Source organism: Plectropomus leopardus, chromosome 6 (genome assembly GCF_026936395.1).
Source record: "Plectropomus leopardus strain MGB_pleo_1.0 chromosome 6, ASM2693639v1, whole genome shotgun sequence".
In the NCBI taxonomy this organism is placed as follows: domain Eukaryota; kingdom Metazoa; phylum Chordata; class Actinopteri; order Perciformes; family Serranidae; genus Plectropomus; species Plectropomus leopardus.
This window is the reverse complement of record NC_142181.1, coordinates 2,786,106-2,806,544: the sequence shown is the minus strand read 5'-3', so window position 1 is coordinate 2,806,544 and position 20,439 is coordinate 2,786,106. Positions and strand designations below refer to the sequence as shown.

The window sequence follows — 20,439 nt, the reverse complement described above, 5'->3', positions numbered from 1 at the left end:
AACCAAACCACATCAACACTTAATAACGAGGGCGACTCTGCGCCTCATGAAGCCCAGCTGTGAGAGGTCTGGGAAACTGAAAAGGAAAAGAAAATATCAGGAAACCAGGAATCGTACAAAGTTTCCTCTCACTTCTCGATCATTTCTACTCTGACATTTATTGCTTGATAAGAATGCCAGCCAGGTTAAACGTTTTGTTTTTTTCAATTAAATGTTCCAATGCTTAGTCCGAGGCTGGTTCTTGGCATGGGCCTGCCTCATCAACACCAAACACAGGCATCTTTAGCCCCGAAAAATTCTTACTTAGAGCTGCTACTGTTACTGGGGATGGTGATCAAAACAGGGTGCTATTGAGGACCCAGTTCCGCTATTTTTCAAAACCCAAAAATCAATAACGTTTGAGCTTCCATGGCCCCTATAATGCAGCATTACATCTCGAGTCGAGTCACAACATTTAAATACAGTCACTGGTCCGCATACATCTTCATCATCATCCACTCGCAGCAGCGGTGGTAAGCACACCCAAACTTTGTAGCACGTCTCGTCAGTTAAAAATAGTAATCAAATGTTGAAATCCGAGTTGAAATCAGTAGAATAAGAGCTAGTTATCTGGATAAATGAGGTTCCATAAGGTTTCATTGCTCTGATCATCTATAAAAAATAATTAAAACTACTGATGACAAGATTTTTCAAAGTAAATATTTCAACAAAAATACAATAATTATTTCCTAATTACTAAAAACATGACTGAAAGTAACAGTAGACATTAACAACACTTAAGTGTGAAAATGACCGAATTTTTGAAACACAAACAAAACATTTTCATCGATATTTCATCAAATTAAAAGCAATAAAAGCAAATCCAGTTTTGATGAAAACAGATTGTCACCTTGTCTTTCCATCAAATAACAGAGAAGCATCAATATTGGTATTGATAAGAACTTGGATTGTTAACAAGTCTTGATAATGGCATCAATATGAGTAAAAATTAACAATCTCCATCCCTAATTGTCACTAAAGAAAATGACAGTGTTGTAATTTCCCAACTCCAGTGTCAGAGACCCCTTTTCCCCTTGATTAATGGCAAGTCTCCAGGACAGCCTTACTTATTTCACAGTCTCGTACATGTGCATATCAAAAGCTCTAATTAACAGTACTCAAATACTGAAAACAAACACTACGACCAAACACAACCACCTCAGCACACGGTGAATTCGTTTTCTTTTTTTTTCACGTCTATTTAATGATGCATGATAACAGCCATCCTGACAGCAAACTGCCTCCAAACATCAGAAGAACCCAGCCAAAACTGAGACACTGGCAGTTAATTTGTCCAAATGCTGAATTTAAAATTTAAAGTCAAAGTAACATTCTTCCACTTCAGACACATCTCCAAACTTCTGTTCAATCTTTACACACACTGTGCAGCTGAGACAATCCTGATTTTGTAAACCTGCAGGCTGATCCCCTGCAGTGCTGGTTTTGGTATGCCAGGAAGGAAAGCAGAATAAAAGGACAGCAGGAGGGAAATTTACTGTGATCCATAAAGCACTTAATAGCACGAAATGGCGAACTGTAAATTAGCTGAAGTTTTGGAAAGAAATAAGATCTTTTGGAGATCATATTTTTCAAAGCAGCAGCTCTTTGTGCAGAAACGTGGTGTGTTTTGATCTGTGTGATACGGGCGGACATGACCGCTCAAGTGTGGCTGTGATAAATGTTCCAGATTATATCTTTTAGTAGAGTCATTAACATGATAAGGAGTGTTGTAGGGCTTGTAATGTTTTATCAATTAATCACTAACAAAAAAAAGCTTTAACCTTCACAGTGATATCTTCAGATTATATGTTTTTTTCTGATTTAAAATTTGACAACTAATTAATTGTAGTTGCAGAGCAGTTTTTTTGATCTGCTAAAACTAAACACACGAGATTGAAAAAAACACTTACTATCAGTGAATGTTAAAATACTGAGAATCACCACAAAAGTACAAATTAAAGTATCAGCTGCTCCCATCCTAACAAATCTGCATCAACCTTACAACATACAGCATGTCACCAATATCCAGCACAAAAACAGAATATCGTTTTGAATATCAAAAATTATGTCAGGAGGACTCTAAATTAAAATGTTACAGACAAACAGATGTTTGTGCGGCTCTGTCTCCAAATCTCATATTCTCTTACAGACAAATGATTCATCCTTTATTAAGTTACAGAACAGATCTGGGATGTGGGACATTCCTAAACGTCCACACTGTTGCAGGATCAAACAGCAGGACAGCGGACATTACCCTGTCCACAACCTCTGCCCCTCAGGCTTCGTCATAAATCACATGCTATCAACAAAACTCTCAGCTGCCAGCAAAACTGCATGTGTAAACTAATCCAACAGTGTGACTGTCTGCTTCTTAAAGGGATACTTGGCTGATTTTCACCCAGCTTTGTATCACAACAATGTTGGTAGTATGTGTAAATGAACTATGGCAAACTTCCCTTCAGCTTACCAGCACCCAGATCTCCCCCCTCATCTCCAAGGCACACGTCCTCTGACAGATTTTTGCTGGCTCTGGAGCTGTTGCTCGAACTGCAGATTGTATTTCCTTGGATTTGTATGTCCTCACCACCAGAGACAAAAAGTGTATAAAAGCGGATCAAGAGAGCGACAGCGGCAACACCAAACTCAAATAAAACTGTAAAACTAAGCAGTGCTGATTAAATATGAACGTCAGACAGGATCAATTTAGGACCCTACGACTCAAACTTCTCAAACAGCTGCTGAAAAGGGAAAGATCTCATGAAGAGGTCCAATTTAGAGAGGGGACACTGAGTAATAAAAAAGGGATACACTCACACAAGAATTAAAAAACAGCTACTGCTACACGTGGACTCTAATTCTGTGGAAAAAAAACAATATAACACCAGTTTCAAAAGTATTTGCATCTCTCTACTGCATAGTCAGCCTAGTTTTATGTGAGGACCCTCGTTACATCAGTGAAATACTTTATAAAATAATTACTTGACTACTGTTCCTCTGCATCCAGACTTTATCTGCAGAGATTACTGGGCAAATAAACTATGGATAACAAACACAGATGCCCTCCTCCCCCATTATTTGAACAAACCTTGAGTCAACCTTGGTTCCCCAAGGGATTTCATTTGCTTACGCACCTGTCACACTGTTTATGACCTGCAGGGACCTGGTCTGCGTGTTCAGAATCGATGGTGTGCAATTAAAACTGAGACAATCTGACATGTCTTTAAAAACCCAGCCCCTTGGCAAGAGCCATCTCCTTAAACGTTTGTTTAATCACTGAGCCTGTAGCAAGCGAAAAATATTTGTCTTGTTTGAGTTGTATTATATTCAAGTTAATGAGGTGTTTGTTATGCCTATGTCCCCTTTTTTTCCACATAAAATATCACACTCCCCTGAAATCACAAGCAAAGGATGAGGAAGGGATCAAGACTCGATGGTCGAATAACACCGGGAGTGGTTGCTTTATTGTGGTTTGCTAACAGCATAAGATTACCTTGATAAAGGACATTAAGTAAGCTGCCGGCTAGTAACAAAGAAGCCCCTTTTTTATATAGCAAGCTGCAAATGACCCAAATAAAAACTCAAAAACGACAAAGTGACATCTTTTCCCCTGGATGTGGTTGAACATGACTCACACTAAACTCTGAGCTCACTTTAAAGGCAGTTCCACTTAAAAAGGAAGGAACAGAAGTTGGTTTCTGAGCTTCACCGAAAGGTCAGCATTTGCAAAAATAATTAGCTGCATAGTTTCAAGTTGTGCCACTGACAAGAGCCTCTCACTTGTGCCTGGGTGATATTACATAACCATCTCATGGGCAGCTGTCCCAGGGGAGCAGCAGAACCAGGCTGCTTCAAATTTTTAAAGACAGAACCTCACCAACTTTTTACTAAATGAAGAACACAGAAACTTTGTTAATTTGACAGTAGGCCTGGGCAATATGGTCTATTTTTTCAAAAACATGCTTGAGTTACAGTTACAATTTTTTTTCTTTCCCTTTTAAAAACGAACTACAAATGACAAAAAAAACAAGTTTTGCTTTTATTTTAGCAATGAATGTGGAGTGCTTCAAGTCAGTTTTGCAGTTGAAACAGTAGAGTATTGAAAATGATCAAGTCTGAAATTATCCAACAATCGTTCAACATTAGTTCCATGTTAACAAGAAATGTATTGGTTAAATGACTGTATCCTAGGTCTGTTGCAGTGGAATAAAACAACATCCCCTCCAGCTCTCTGTGATCTTTTCACATGTAAAGTTGCACAGACGAGGCGGGGCGGCTTGGTACATAGTTATCAGCATGTGGATAAACCTGCAGGCTTTTCCTCTGTATATACGGGCACCGAATCTTTAACAATATGCAGCACGACTGCATCAGTAACGGCTTTGCAGCGGGTCACTTTCCTGTCATACAGGACACAATAAGAAAATGATTTTTAACTGGCTGTTTGTGGGCTGACGTGGTCTTGTTCATCTCGGAGTGAGACACATTTCTCCCACTCTGCTGCTGCCTCTGTCTGAGGTGTTGAAATAAATCGGTCCTGCTGCTGCCTTTAGTTGCAACAAACTTTAAACAAACTTTGCAGCGCACTGTGGTTTGTTAGATCTGACGCACAAAAACTGATCTAGTTCTAAACGACTGACGAGACTGCGCCTTTTTTGGGAACATACACAGACTGCTGTGACCTACGGGAGCCCAAAGAGAGCAGCGGAGGAGAAAACCTAGATTTGCATTTTAAAAAATCCTCCTAAACCACAAATTCGCATTAATCCATAAAATCCTTTTAGCCATGCTAGTAAATTCAGAAACATACAGAACTTTACTGCAACACAGCCTTAAAAACCAGGAAATGACAACACACAGAATCTAAGACAACATCTACTCTTAAATATCACAGACTATGGTGTTATGAGTTGGGCAGCTCTCTCCGTTATCTTTAACACCAAATCCGTGGATATCTGTTCATATCTTTGAGTTAAACACGACTGAGGAATCAATAACAAAAAAACTGAAGCGTTCTGGAGGCTCGCAATTGAACGAAACCTTACTAACAAAAATTGGTTTGTTCTTTTCAAAGGAAACTAACGTGTATGCTGATGTAAGATCTGTAATCTGCTCAGAGCTGAATGTGAAGGTCAGGCAGCCTTGAGCATTTCTGCTTTTTCCCCCTTTTTGATGTTACAAGGTGGCAGATGTGTAATCCAGTGTGTCGCCACACTGCCTCTGCACAACCATCCTGCTTCCTCTACAGTGAATCGGGTAAACTGACTCACTCCCCCAATCCAGAAACTCCTCACTGTCAATAAACGCACAACATCAGCCCTTGTCTTACTGGAGCACACATGCAGTTTACACAGGAAGTAGTCACACTTCAAACCACAGCAGTCCTGCCTGCATGCATCACGACATGTTTTCGTTCCAATACCTGCTTGTAAAGCAACGCAACATCCGAGTAAATCACTGCCTTTCTCACGGTGCAGCAAGAACCAGCAGATGTATACTCACTGTCACAGTGCAGGGCTTATAAACAGTGACTGACACATCACTAATCACTAAAGTGACTGGCTGAGAAACACAGCAGAGTAAATCTGCCAATGACTAGACAGTGTGTGTGAGTGTGTGTTGGGGGAAGGGTCGTCTGTGCACTGAGTGGGCAGCCTTTTCGACAAATAGTATGAATACAATTTGTAAGGCAGTGAGAGTCAATCTGGGCTGCCGGGGTTGTCAGTGTGGGAGTGTTGCTCTGGAGACTGTTTTGAATTTGACTCTTACAGGACGCAACCCAGCGAACATTTTGCATGTTTTTAGCCTACAGTATTTATCATAAATCCTACATGATTCGCTGCTGATTATTTTAAATCATACTGGACTGTGTTTTAAAGTCTTATAAGGAGGCAGTGATATCACTCACAGGATTCCTAGTGCTTACCACATGTGGGATTTAAGACTTTTAAGGGGTTTTTTTAAATGCCACTTTTAGGTGGGAAGGGAAAAAAACACAAACCAACATGAGTTACTTAAGGTTAAGGAGAATTTTTTTTTTTTTGGAATAAATACTGAAACTTAAAACTTGATTTTTTGGTGATGTTAATGCAAAAGACATTTGGTAAATTATTGTTATTAATTATTATAATTATAATTATTATATTTAAAAGGTAGCCATTAGTTTGAGCTTTTGCAATGCAATCTAAAAAAAAAAGCATTTCATAAACTACCTTCTATGTCAGAGCATTTTTAATATACTATTAAAAGACTGATTTAAGACACTTAAGTACTAATTAAGGCCTTATAATGGATTAATGGATTCAATGCCTTTTAAGACTTTCTAAGGAAACTACAGATAATAACAATTATTGATGATTGATAAATCAGTCGTGTAAAAATTTGTGTAAAATGTTGTAAAAACATATGCAATATGTTGCGGTGAGCTTTGACTGAGAAAACAACATTTGGTATTATTTTGCTGATTAGCAGAAGTAAGAAAGTGCTGACAGTTTGCAACCCTGATGGGAACCCCATCACATTTTACTATGCTATGACTATCAACGTTTTGGGACATGAAACCTGCTTAAAATAGGTAATCCATCACAACAAATGTGGTTTCATGGTAATCCAGGAAGTGAAGCCTTAGAGTTTTGGTTCAGTTAATTTTCATGCTGAATAGTAATGAATGCAAACCAGTGGCTGGATAAAGGCAGGAAAAACGCACTATACATAACTCTATAGAATCACTGACTTGTATATATTGGTATGGAGTTTTTTTTAACTTTCAAATACTGGCATCAATATGCAATAGGGGGAAAAATTATTTAACGCGTCAACATATTTTTTTTCAATACACATATTTCCAAAGCAGCTATTCACACACAATTTAGACCCGACATTGGTATTAACTCAATAAAACTACACAGATAAAGAAATACTAACATTCCAATCCACAAAAAAGTTTTGTGCAATAGCTTGTTAAAAGCACCATACACCATACGGAGAAGCCTGTAGATTACTGGGAGAATGTAGAGGAGAAAAAAACAAGCAAATCTTCTGGCAACACATTGACGCGCCACGTTTGGAGGACAAATGGCTCTGCATATGATCCTAAAAATAAAGACAAATGCAGCCATGAACAAGGAAATTCTTTAGAATAATCTGTTGCCATCCATCAGGACAATGCTAATGAGACGCAGGTGGACCTAAAAGCAGGACAATGAAATGCAAAACATACTGCAAAGAGAGGAAATGTTTATTGGTTCCAGAGGGAGAAAATTAAGTTGTTTGAATGACTCCATTAATCATCAGAGAAATCCAATAGAAAATCAGTGGAAGGAAATAAAGATCCTGATTCACCAGCATCTTCACATCAAGATTTAAACACTGTCTGTTTGGAAAAACGGGCCAAATCCAACCCGAAAACTGCCACATACGTTTCTTTGCAAAGGAAGCATATTGAAGCTAGCACTGCAAACAAAAGCTACTCCATCAAAATACATTTCAGTTAGTGTCTTAAATAATTGTTTGTATGTATCATTCCACTTTGCTGCACATAACTTCTTCTATACATTGGAAAGTTATGATTTCTTTTTGTAGTTTTATTGAGGTATAGTGGGAAAGTCCACTAGCTAAGCTAATTTATGCTTTAGAAAATGTCATAGGCTTATGCTAATAACATTAGCATGTTGTATATGTGGGGGAAACATGACTTACAAAAGACAGTTTCATAGTTTGGTGAAAAGATTTTGTTGACAGTCTGCGTTTTGTGGATTTTGGCAAAAGTTTGTCTTTGGGGCTTCAAGTCAGACAGCCCTGAAGTTTTAGGGAAAAAGATCACGATTTGAGTTAAAATGAAAGCATTTTTTCCAGAAAGGATTTTCTGACTAAATGAACCAGTTTTAATAATTTACAATTTTATATGTTGTTTTGCTCTTTTCTGGCCATAAGTAAATAAGTAAATAAGTTGAGGGACTGTTCTGTAGCTGTGGTGCTTCCTCACATTTTGGGAATTGTTCCACTTTGTGGTTCCACTACGCCTCAAACAGATTATTATCTTCAGTATTATTTTTATACAATTAAGTTGACATAAGAAAATAAAAAATTAAACCAATTTTGCTCCAGAAAATAACTTTCTTTGACAAAAAAATGCAATTTTGTCTGAAATTGTTTGTTTTCTTATGAAAATGCACAGTCAGGTGTTAATACATACGGAATAGAAGAAGCTAGAATAAAATATTTTATGTGTATGAAAACAGAGGATCTGCTCTTTATTTTAATGTACTCACTGTTTATATATTCAAAACACAAAATATTCTGGGGGTCTTGAATGACCGATGATAAATATGACCAAAAATACTGGCGCTGGCTGGCAACTTCATTACAATACTCTGGCGAGGAAAGAGTTAAACTACATCTACATGACAAGACTCACATCGATCCATTCTTCTCTCGCAGGGAAACCAGACCAACGTGTGTGCAGTCACCAAACTAGTTGGCTCATCTGTTCTTGCACACATCTCGTGTTCTTGTTTCCCATCAGTGTGACACACCGCTTCTCACAAAAATGGCTCTAGCGATTAAAGATAAAAATATTCTGCGTCAGCTGTAAGCTCTGTAGCCGCTGCAGACAATGACACAAGCACATTTGAAGACTTTGTCCCCTCAGTCAACAAACTGTCCATCAATCGAGTGTTTCTTAGTGAAAACAAGCTGTGCGAGACATCTTCCGACGTCTCCGGCCCTGCTATTCTGGGGGGGTTTGATGAATGTGGGGCCTCAGAAAGTCCTTGAGCAGTAAGCGCTCTTTTGAGGAACTTCATAAATATGAGCCGCGCTCTGCAGTCGCTGGCTGAGCTCAGCGGTCAAACAGCTGCTGGACTGAATGTAATAATTGTGATGCAGCAGTGGGTGTTCTTTTCAGACAAGGAAATGAGAGTATAAGTGAGCTTGAGTCCAACTGATCCGGCTCTGCAGCTGTGGAAGCCGACCCACTGAGAGCGGCCAGCGCTGACAAACACGCTGAATTCAACTGGACTTGGGTCTTTTTTCCCCCTCAAGACCACCTGCACACAGCAGATGTGCTCCTGGCTACCAACACACTGGTAGTCTATGCCCCTCGCTGGCCACTGGAAACTCTTCCTTCAGCTTACTAAGCTTTTTTTTTTTTTTTAATAAACATTCATCCTTGTACGCCTGCAGGCTACGATTGTATCTTTCAGTTTGAAAATCCACCAAAAACACTCTCTGTCAGATAATCCAAGTATTTCCTTTATGTTCTTGCAAGTCTGACATCTGCAATAAGCAACAGCAGGGAATATGAAGCTACGCGTGGTGATGCTCTTTTCACTAAAGCAGCCTGTTCAATGTGATTTTTAGTTAAGAACTCGTACATGTTATTTCCATGATCTTGGAAAGTTCAATCAATATTTGTGAACAGGAGCTTCTCTCTCAAAGCCAGAAACCGGAGGAGGAAGTCTCAAACATGTCACTGGGTGTATAGCCTGGATCTGCTCGTTAGACGAAGAATCGGAGACTGATTTTTTGGGCCGTCAGAATTCTTTTTTTTAATTACAAAATAAGTTTTATTCTGTTGAAGTGTTTTCAGTTTTATGTTGCCATATTGATCAAATCACCATGATGTTGTGCTTACAACAACAGTCACTTCCTGGCATTTAATCAGTTGTGGAGATATGTGAAATCCGCAAACTTGTTTATTTCTGTAGCATTTAAAGATATATAGTTTAACACTGTGGTCTGATTTATCTGACATTTCTGCCGTGTTTATTTCATGTACTGTGTTGCCTTGGTAACATCATTGATAAACCAAATCAAGAAGCTACGCAATGTACAGCTTTGGATAACAAATCCATTTCCCTGTTTGAAGACAAGTTAAAGCAGTACAAATATTCTAAATATAGTGTACACTTATACTGATTGTTTTTTTGTGGCTGGGCATTTTTAAGGTGGCTAAAGACTAACAAACTGAGGCAGCGTTTGCTCATTGTTATTTGAGTTTAATGTACGTGACACAAGGATTTTCTGCCCTAAGTTATTGTGAATAAACAATGTGATTCGGTCTGTGTTCAGATCATTCCCCTCAGGGTCATTTCTCACATCTTTCCCACTACACTGTCTTAGCAGCAGCTCCAGATTTTAGACATGATGACTTTACACATTTCAGCTTTAGCACTCAGTTTTTGTATTATACAATTATTAATGTTCAGTAATATTTTTTGTTTAAGCAATATTACAGGAGAGAGTGTGCTTTCATGTAATTTGAGTCTGTAATGTAATGTAATGCAATGTACTGCGTGTAATGTAATATTGCGATTATGAAACTATTACCAACAAAATAAAAACATGTAATCAAAATATTTTCATATTTTAGGGCAATTAGCTCTCAAATAAAAAGCCTTTAGCAACTGTTATCTCAGTTTCCATAGAAACACAAAAGTCTGACTAATTACTGGAAAACAACCAGTCACATCAGCAGAATCCTGTATGTAACGAAACAGAGGTCAAACCTTAACGACCTGCGGACACGTTTTCTAGTCCCTGTCGAGTCCGCTGACCAACTTGTGCTTATGCTCTCTAGAGATGGTGGGGTTTCCCAAACTAAATAAAAACACCAGCTATAAACACAGAACTGCTCAGCTTGCTCAGTCTTGACAAGAAATCCTTTTTCATACAGATTTAGCTATTACATCCACAAACTTTATCTGTATTTTTAAGGCAGTAGCTCCCTGTCACAGCACAGCTGATGGAGGATCCCAAACATTTCCAATAACTCAAGAGCAAGGTAAAGCCCATTAGTCCAAGATAATAAAAAGAATAAAGACTATTTCCAAAATTCACAACATGTTGTTACCTCATGAAATATTCTGCTTCTTGACGGCCTTTCAAAAACAACATTTTCACTGCGGTTGCACTGGGTTTTTAGTTTGACGTGAAGTTTTCTGTTTATCTTCATACATGCTGATGTCACTTTTATCAGTGTTTATAATGAGTCTGTTCAGAACATGGTGGTTTATGCTGGTTATTGTCAACTTAGTGTTTGTTTATAGTTCACACCATGACTGAGTCGGTTACTTTTCATGTGGTCAGCTGTATTTGCTTCCCTGACGTTCTTGTTCTTTTGATGAAACTGATGTTCAGAGATATGGCAGTAACCATATGATTTCTTCAAGAACAGTAATTCAGAAATGGCGATTCAATTCTGAGTAATGAAAAAGGTGTGCTTTCATGCACATCTGAGCAATCATAATGCTTGGTCAGAACTACCTGTTGTACAAACTGACTTAAACCACAGGAATAACATGCATGATTCTGAAAATGGCTGTAGCTCCCCTTTAACTGAGACCACATCTCTCTGCTAACACAACAGAAAACGGTGCATTTTTCAGGCCTGGCAAATGGAAAACAGTCCACCGTGTGTGGACCTCATATTAACATATGGTGCAAGCTACTTTGCATGACCAGTGTGATTAACTGAGGTCATTTTTTCCAGCCTTTGCTGCACCCACAGGCCCAAACACGTTCAAATGTAACCCAGAAACATTCCAGTATCTATTATAATCAGTAACCAGAAACCAAACTCTGCTCAAATACTGCATTAAAATATGTCTCGTTCATCAGCACAGGAGCACAGTTCATGCAAAGTCTATGTAAGGTTACGTGTATGTTATGGTCCTCTATTAACACCAATTTAAACAACTGAGGCTGCAAATGTATATAAACTTAAGATTTGGTGCAAAGTGCTCTTTGGCACACTCGCCATATGTATTTTAGATAATAAAAATGGCAGTAAGAATAGCACGGAGGACATGTTTTAAGTTGAATTACATTGAAATACGTCCTGGCTGGTGGCCGTGTGTAAGAGTTACCTCTTAAAAAATGTCTTGCGTGATCTCCAAGGTGTGTAACCTCACCACGTTTATCGATAAATAAGGCAGATTTGTGCAAACAATTCAACGAAACGCTACCCCGGGGGCGGCACGTAACGGTGCCGTCTGTCAACATGCATCCCCGGCGAAAACTATCTATTCAACACGGGCTTCATTTGTGATTTTATCAGCCGCGGTGTTTTTTCTCCAGTCTTGGTTGCTAACATGCCAAACACCAGCAATTATGTAACCCCCGTTTTAAATGAAAGGTAGCTGCGATAAAGCGACGAAAACGACGGATTATTCAAACCTTCCTTTGCCAAAAAATGTGCGTTTTACTGTCGCAGCACCCGGGCGAGAGGGAAGGAGAGGGACATTGCAACAACACACCAGCGCCAAAAAACCTACCTAATGCTGCGGAGACGGCGCAGGAGACTCGGGTCCGTCGGTCAGAAAACCTCCACGGAGTCCAGTGCCGGCGTCCGGACAGTCCTGCCGTCCTCTCGAGTCACTTTCGGGGCATTTTCTGTGTCCGCAGACCGTGTCAGGGGCACGGTGGTCAGGCTTGTTGCTCTGGTAGACTGGAGGTGATACCGAGCAGACTGCTACAACCACACTGCTCCACTGGTGGTGAAAGACGAGCTGTGATTAGTCTATCACTCACAGAGGTTGTGTGTCAGAGCTGCTGATTGGTCAGACGGTGAGGGGCGGGACTAAAAATGATTTAAATTAGACCCCAGGAAGTGCGCCGACCCCTGATGCAGATTTTACATAGTGGCCAAAAGTGGGAATACACCGTCAGATTTGACAAAATTAAATTTTTATTGAAAACGGACTCCTATGCAGTTCCAGTAAAAAATAAAATAAAATAAAGCATAAAAAATACATGTAAAAAACGTTATTAGAACGGTATTAAAAAACAATACTAAACAGTAAAATACTTTGCAATTGTATTTGATGCAATACCCTCTGGTTTGTCGAAAAAAAATATATATATATATAGTTGTGGTATAATGTCACCAGCATTCACTCATATATGTATGTGTACATAATATGTGTACCCCACCTCTCACCCAATTACAACTGGGATATATATATATATATATATATAATTGTTTAATCGCATTTCATTGTAAGATTATAATCGTAATACTAGAATTTAACTGCAAATTAATCGCACATTAAAGGGATATTTTTAAAGTTCTTATTACTCTTATCAACTTGAGTGTGGGCAAATATGCTTGCTTTATGCAAATGTACATTTATTATTATTGCAACAATCCAAAACAATGACAAATACTGTCTAGAATATTCTCCAGAACAACCTTACAGGTACTGCATGCACAAAAATATGCTGAAAGCATGCCATGGCAAACTTAAGCCCAACAAGCAACAACATTGCTGTTGTTGTTGTTGACAAAGTTTGTTGCTTGTAGAGTTGTCCAGGTGACTCTGCTGCGAAGTATCCAGCGTAGTCCGCCTTTGGCGAGGAGGAGGGCTCTGTGCATCAGCTGGGTTTGGCCAGCTAGTGGTATTTGAGACTCATCGTACTCCAGTGGTAACTCAGTTCACATTGACAGTAAATGCAAATAACTTTGGTGCTGTTGAACAGGTGTACCTAATAAAGTGCCCAGTGAGTATATATATAATACTGAACTTTCTATAAAAGCAAAGCTGTCCTGTTGAATGAAGTTGAAAAGCCAAATAAAATCTAAAATGCAACCCCCTGATCAGATGATATAAGGTTTCGTGGTATATTTTTTTCATTGAATTAGTACAAACTATACACACAGTTAACCTGGGGCCTTAAGGACTGCTGAAGTTCTGGGTTTGCGGGGCTTTTTCCCAGTTGTAAATCTTTGGTTCAGATCTCTTTGACATTTTCAACACAGATAATCACAGATCAGAAAATACAAAGCTGTTTCGCAAAGACAAAACTAGAAAAAAACACTATCAGGGGTTTTCATGTTCTGGCATCTGTCTGGATTAATACCCACACTGAAATGTATACAGTTAAAGCCTTTCATAATTTATATAACGTAAAACAGAGTCATAAACACACTCTATTGCAGATTAAAACAGCTTCCCGTGTAGGAATTATGCTCCTTCTTTACATGAGTCTGTGTCTCTTTTAATTCATTGTGGTAGGCGAAGCAGCTGCTGTGACAGAAGCCCCTGAGCAAGCAAACACATTAGAGAGAGACCGAGGCAGACTAAAAGCACATCAGGCCTCGGAGGGTGAGGGAGGGCAGATCGAGCCTCTCACAGAGATGAAGATTGCTTCTCTCTTTTGGACATATTTCTCACGACAGAGGAAGCTTTGAAGGCAGCGACAGCGTGAAGATGGCCAGTGATCAATGATGCCATTATTGCAGATGCTCTGGTTTCAGTCACAGCGAACAGTCAGCAGAGACCGGCACTCAGCATCTCCAGCGTTCAGAGTTCAAAAGTGTATGTTAGCTGATATGTGCAGACACAGAGAAAACTGAGAACCGTTTGAACAATGGGGCTTTCCTGGCTGACCCTGATACTTCAATTTTGAAATTAACTTGCACACTGTAAAATCTGATAAGTTAATTTTACTCAAACAATACAGGCATTGCCTTGAAAAATGGAAGTAAATACAACTTAGGTTATTTTAACTCTATAATTTCTAAATATTAATTATATTGACTTAATTTTGTGAAGTTATTGTAACTTAAAAATGACAAGTTTAATCAAATCAATCTTTCTAAGTTTTAGCAACTTTAGTAAACCAAGTTTACCGTACTATCTGTATTCTGCTGAACCTGGTCAACCATATTTGTATAACAGAAGTAGCTTTTTTGGCTGACCCTGATACTTCAGTTTTGAAATAAACACTTCAAAATCTGACAAGTTAATTTTACTAAAAAAATGTAGGTTACTGATTGCCTTGAAAAATGTAGGTAAATATATCTATCAATCTTAAGTTAAGGTATTTCTATATCTAATTTTTAAGTTTAGTTAAAATTTTGTTATATTTACTTAACTGTGTGAAATTGTTGCAATTTAAGAATTACAAGTTTAATTAAATCAGTCTTTCTAAGTTTTAGCAATTTCAGTAAACCAAGTTTACCGTGCATCATATCTGTATTCCACTGGTTGCAAACTGGTCAGTCGTATCTGTATTTTATTAAACATGTTAACAAAACAGAACTCGCAGAGCTCCTAACTTCATCATTGGCAAAATCCTCTTTGTGATAATTAGGTCAGAGTAACTTAGTTTACTGAAGTTGTTAACACTTAAAATAAATAAAATAATGTCACTTGCCATTAAGTTGCAACAACTTCACAAAATTAAGTAAACACAGCTGAATTTTGAGTAAACTTTACACTTTAATATAAACACATATAGACATACATTAAGGTTTATAGTTGTATCTACTTTCCTTTTTTAAGGTAATTTGATTCTTTAAGTAAGGTCAGATTGTCAGGTTTTACTGTGCAGAATTACAGCATATTTAAAGCAGACTGTGTAAATGAAAAGCACTCAGTGTTTTCCTCCAAATTAATTATATCACAGTAGCATTTAAACATTATGGGACAATTAATCTTAATTCCCACCCACAAATTATTGGATTTACAACCACTTTCATTTATAAACTAATTTAAACAGTATAAATTGCAATAAAACAAAACTATGATTATCATCTCATGGTTGTATGCCTCAGTGCACCAGTCAAGTTGCTCTGACAGTTTACACACATTTCCTCCCCCAGCAGCACACAAGATCTATACAATCTGCACAGTTTGAAGATGGACATCTGAGATTAGAGTCGGCAATTCAGTATCTGTCAAAATGTCTCCCTTTCTGTTACTGAGATATGTCTTTGAATAATGTGCAGAAAATTATGATGTTGTGGGTGTGCAAGAAAGACGAGACTGAGTCGAGTCAAGACGAGTCTGTTTACAATACACGGTCAGAGCAAGCTCTCAGATAACCTGCCAGCAAAGCTACACTAACAAGAAAGCCCCCAAACTCAGTTTCCCCAAATCTGCTTCTCTCGACTCTGAACCCTGCTTCTTAAAAGAGCAGCAGTCTGTGGTGAATGTCTCTATAACGTCTCTATAATGTGGGTCACCACAATGTCACAGTGAAGTTGACCTTTTCGATATGAAATGTCATCACTTTATCGTGACATCCTATAAGACATTTGAAATTTCGCCATAATAAGCATATGAATTCTTCAGTTATAGCCGAAAAAACAAGTTTTGTGAGGTCACAGTGACCTTGAACTTTTGACCTTTGACAACCAAATTCTAATCAATTCATTCTTGAGCCCTAGTGGATGTTTGTGCCAAATTTTAAGGACCTCAAAGCCTTTTCGAGATATTGTGTTCATGACAATGAGATAGACACAAGGTCACAATCACCTTGACCTTTGATGAAAAAATTCTAACCAGTTAAGTGGATGTTTGTGTCAAATTTGAAGAAATTTACTTCAGCTGTTCTTGAGATAATGATTCACAAGAATGGGATAGATGCAAGGTCACAGTGACCTTGACCAATGACCACCAAAAGCTAACTATCTATAACTAACTATCCATAAACCATTTCATCATTGGCTCCAAGTGGACGTTTTAGCCATATCTGAAGAAATTCCCTCAAGGCATTGTTGAGATATCACAGTCACAAGAATGAGCGAGATGAGGTCACAGGGATCTTGACCATTGACCTATGACCACCAAAATCTAATCAGTATATCATTGAGTCCAAGTGGAAAATTGTGCCAAATTTGAAGACATTTCTTCAAGGCGTTCTTGAGATATTGGATTTATGAGAACAGGATGGACAACCCAAAACATAATGCCATAGGAAACTTGCAGCTGTGGTCAAGCAGGAACATCATCGTATCGGATGACCGGATATCTGATATTTATTTAAATATTTAAACATTTATTGATCTGTCCCGACCAAGAATCTGGACAATCAATACACAGTTGGCACCTTTAGGCCAATTAATAAGATGCTCGGTGTCATACAGTGTTGATTGCAACAACATCTCGTGGTTTGATGTGATTATATAGTTTGGCCAACACTCATATTTCCCGTGAGACTCATTATAGCTGAGCAGGAACAATGCAGAGTGTGGAAATGAGTGCTGACTGCATTCCTTTGAGATGTGGGCAGCGGGCCATTATACCAGCGCTGATTTCTTCTCTAGAATCTGAGATTATACCTCAAGGTGGCAGAACTCATCGTTCCTTGAAGAGCTTTGGAGGTAGACGAGCGCAAAAATAGCTGCTGCTACACTGCACTCCCTGGAGAGTTTAACTCGTTGGAGCTGTGAGAGTGTGAGAACGGATGGGAGACATGAGAAAATGGGAGGAAATGTGTGGTGTCCAACAATGCCCATCTCCCCTGGGAGGAGGTGCAAAGGTCAAGGTGATGAGGTAAGAAATCACATATAGAACAGAAATAGTGCAAAGTAACGGTGCTAGTGACATGATTTGGCTTAACCCTTAAAATACACAAAAAGAAGGCAATGAGCAACCTAACAAGGAATTAGCGAAAAATGAGCAAGAAATTAGTAAAAAAAAAAATAAAACAAAACAAACTTTAATTAGCAACATAGTAAAGTAAAAGAATAAAAACAGAATAGAAAAACAAATAATAATATACTTTTTGTGTATCCACATTTAAAAAAAAGTAATTATAATAATTATAAGAAAATGGTTTTTTACCCTGGGTATTTGCTAGTTTTCTAATATTTCTCTCTTCATCTCCTTTTTTTCAAGCTTGTCAACTTTTACTATTTTTTTGCAATTTGTGGGACAGTTCATGCCAAGGTGCTGATTGCCTCTTTTCTCATTTATTTATTTTATATTTTTTAAATTAAACTAATAAAATGTTTATGTTTCAAAGGTTTAAATGCATGTGAAAATACATCTTAACACAGTGCAAGAGAACTGATGTCATTCCAGGTTTCAAAGGGTTAAACGAAACTTAGTTGTACTGAATGATGCAGAAAACATCTCTTGTTTGTGGGGCCCATGTGGGCAGTAAATGGGAAAAATGGGCCCCAGATTGTTCATAGGTTTCATAATTGCCCCATGCCAAATGCCCTCATGGGTGGGTTAATATTTTTTTATAGTAGCTGATGTTTCAGTTACTACAGCTTGTTAGTGAGTTAATTATTGTAAATGCATAACGGTTCCCAGTATCAGTTATCAGTCTCATTAACTGCTAATAATCGGTATCAGCCCTTTAAAACCAATATCGGGTGTCCCTTACTACACCTGTTACATAAACATAAACATTTTGGGAACTAAAAGAAAATTTGCTGCTGAAAATGGTACTAAAACATTGCATTGTACCATTCCCAGAACATTTTAGAACCAAAAATTTCTGGATGGAAACCAGTATCCATCAGTAATGAAACCATATATGATTGAAACCCTTATGTCATCGGGGACTGTTTGGTGAGGTCCTGCTTTGCTTCTGCAAAGCTGATATAACACAGTCTTAACTTTTGATAAAGACTGGTCAATTCAACACGTTTTGTGTCAAAATACTGGCACAGAAAGTCTATCTTTCCATCTGGAACAGATCGGAATCTAAAATGACTCATGTTTTGATTTATTCAGATGGTGAGCTCATCTGCTCACAAAGTTTCATTAGGTCACCTCTCTCAGTGAAACATGCAAAAGAACTGTGTAAGGCTTCATCACATTTTTATCCCAAGTCGTCACATGTTCCCGCTTTGCAGGGGACTTTTGGGTCTACCTATTATGCTTTAGTTATCCGTCTGTGTCTGCTACTGACATTCTCGGATGTCGCTACCGTGATGTCAACATGGTGGGATTACGCTGCATGTGGTTATGTTTAGGCAACAAAAGCATACGTCAACCTGGAAACATACTGCACAATACAAGTGACCAACATGAAAGCAGACAGCATGGAACAAGACAAGTTTGGGAACAGTGGTAACATCAGACAGATAGCTTATTTTGTTTCTAACGAAGTGTAAATAACTGTTCTTTTAAAATTAAAATACACAAATTTGGAATTTCAAACTAATAGCATGATTGAATACAAGAAATGTCCTGTGACATTTTTTAGATTTTGCACTGTATCCTACATTTGGTTCCTTTTACATCTGGAAATATTTTCTGCCTTCATTCTGTCCTTCAAATGACTACTGAAATGAAAACTCATGCAAACACCTCCACTGTACAATTTTGAGACGGCGATGATAATAGATATGAGAGATTAAAGATGTGTGTGGAGTCGGTGTAAAACAGATTTGTGCTGCTTTGGTTGATCAGGGTCTTAAAATCATTTCAGTCATCAAACTGGAAGTTCTCCACACTTTGATCACCATCCTGACAGAGTTAATATTATGAGAGCTTATGAAACTCACTTCTGAGTGCTGAAAATTGAAACACTCTGTGCTTTTACTTGCAAGTAGTAGCAATTTCAGCATCTTCAGCACAGATCATAATCCCACTGACGTTTACCACTGGAGGAACATAACATAAGCTCGGCTAAATCTTATCTGCAGCAAGACTGGCATCAGTGGACTTACAGTTATTCAGTGGTAATCAGCTCGTACTGAATCTGTGAAGCCAGGATCCTGTGCGTCTATCCCAAGGAGTTCTTATGCTTTTTTCCTGTAAGGGTTAAAGGAGTTTTTCTTTGCCCACTTGAAGGGGCTGCTCTTATCACCAGTGCTTGACGTGACTTGAAACAATTATCTCTTCCTGTCTTTTATGTAAACAGGAATCGTTTGAGTTTAATCTTATGTAAACTTACTCTCACTGAGTTTTAATCTATAATGTGAACTCAAAACAATGGTAGTAGTCACTGTAGTGATGAAAAAAGTCCTGTAAGTCTGAGAGGCATTTTTGAAATAATGAGTAAAATAATAAAGTTAGTATTTTAAAAAACCCTCTTATTAGTTTGAGAAACTAACTCATTATTTTGGAGAAGGCGTCTTGTGTCATTATTTTTGAGTAACTAACTCATTATTTTTAACAGGGTTTCCCATTTTGAGATAATAAGTCATATTTTGAGAAAGTTTCTCATTATTTTCAGAGACTTGATCATTTTTAAATAAATTCTTATTATACAGGCATTCTGAGTTAGGTTTTCAAGACAGATTCTGATTATTTTTATATACTAAGTTGTTATTATAAAGAAAGTTTCTGATTATTTTCAGATACTTCATTGTTTTGAAGAGTAATGCAATTCAATAACTCCTCCTCTGAGAGAGCCAGTTCTTACTGACAAGCACATAACCATAGCATCACGTGACCTAGAAAAGACTAAAAAGTGTTTCTATTGAAGTTTTGCGTAATATGGCTTTTTCAAATTGCCTGAAATACTACCTCATGTGAGCCTAAAAATTAAAATAAAGATAAATAGGGAGTTCTTAGAATTTTATATTCGAAATTTCAATTTTCGCAATTGAAGGTTAATGGAAAGCCGCCTTATGAGGCTGGGGCGTGAATACTGTCTGTGTGTAATCAGGAACAGGTGAACTGAGCTGCGTTGATGAGGTGGGCGTGACTG

The 20,439-nt window shown here is 38.1% G+C and overlaps 1 protein-coding gene across 2 annotated transcripts in view; it reads right to left on the bottom strand.

Annotated features, from left to right (window-relative positions):
- The window catches only part of tpst1 (tyrosylprotein sulfotransferase 1), a 60,522-nt gene extending 47,981 nt beyond the window's left edge, over window positions 1-12,541 (bottom strand). Inside the window, exon 1 of one of the 2 annotated variants that reach the window (XM_042486346.2) lies at window positions 12,312-12,541. The gene's annotated coding sequence lies outside the window, so the exon portion shown is untranslated. The remainder of the gene's footprint in view (window positions 1-12,311) is intronic. The other variant, XM_042486345.2, reaches the window with a different exon arrangement.
- Between the last annotated feature and the right edge of the window lie 7,898 nt (window positions 12,542-20,439).